Source organism: Sinocyclocheilus anshuiensis, unplaced genomic scaffold (assembly GCF_001515605.1).
Source record: "Sinocyclocheilus anshuiensis isolate Anshui unplaced genomic scaffold, SAMN03320099.WGS_v1.1 scaffold45, whole genome shotgun sequence".
Taxonomy (NCBI): domain Eukaryota; kingdom Metazoa; phylum Chordata; class Actinopteri; order Cypriniformes; family Cyprinidae; genus Sinocyclocheilus; species Sinocyclocheilus anshuiensis.
Window position 1 is genome coordinate 125,396 of NW_015536467.1, and position 626 is coordinate 126,021.

The following is a 626-nucleotide window of genomic DNA, read 5'->3' on the forward strand; positions in this document are numbered from 1 at the left end:
TGTGTGTGTGTGTGTGTGTATTCAAAAGGAGGGAAATACACAAGTGAAATGGACTGCACAGCCACAGACATGAAAAAATTAAATAAAAATAATACAGTAAAATAAAATAAAAATTGAAATAGAAATAAAATAGAATAGAATAAAATATAAAATAAAAACAAATCTGTCCTTATTTACTCACCCTCATGCTGTTTTAATTCCAAATGGTAAAAAGTTGTATATAAAACAAAAATGATTTCAGTACATTTTACAAGAAAATGCACTGTAAAAATAATTTTTCAAAGTTGTAAATAAAGATTACTGAAGTACTGAAGTTTAAACGAAAATACTATAAATAAATAATTTTAGTCTTTCTAACAATTTCACATTTTATTCAATGTTGCTTGCCATTTCTTCATAATTGTTTGTGAAATTTACTATCAGTTTCTGAGTGAAAACTGTTTATACACCAACATTTTTTTCAGTGTACTTCAAAATGTTGCATTTAATTCAGTGTTACTTGCCTTTCCTTTGTATTTATTTGTGAAATTTACTAGCAATTTCTGAGTGAAAATTGTTTCAAAGTAATGCTACACCATTTGCTTGTTTTTTTTCAGTGCATAATATGCTGGGGGGGGGGGGGGGGT

At 27.6% G+C, this 626-nt stretch overlaps 1 protein-coding gene across 1 annotated transcript in view; it reads right to left on the reverse strand.

The window, feature by feature from the left end:
- LOC107691364 (pro-interleukin-16-like) overlaps positions 1-626 on the reverse strand; it is a 50,046-nt gene that overhangs the window by 29,689 nt on the left and 19,731 nt on the right. The gene's annotated exons all lie outside the window — the stretch shown is intronic.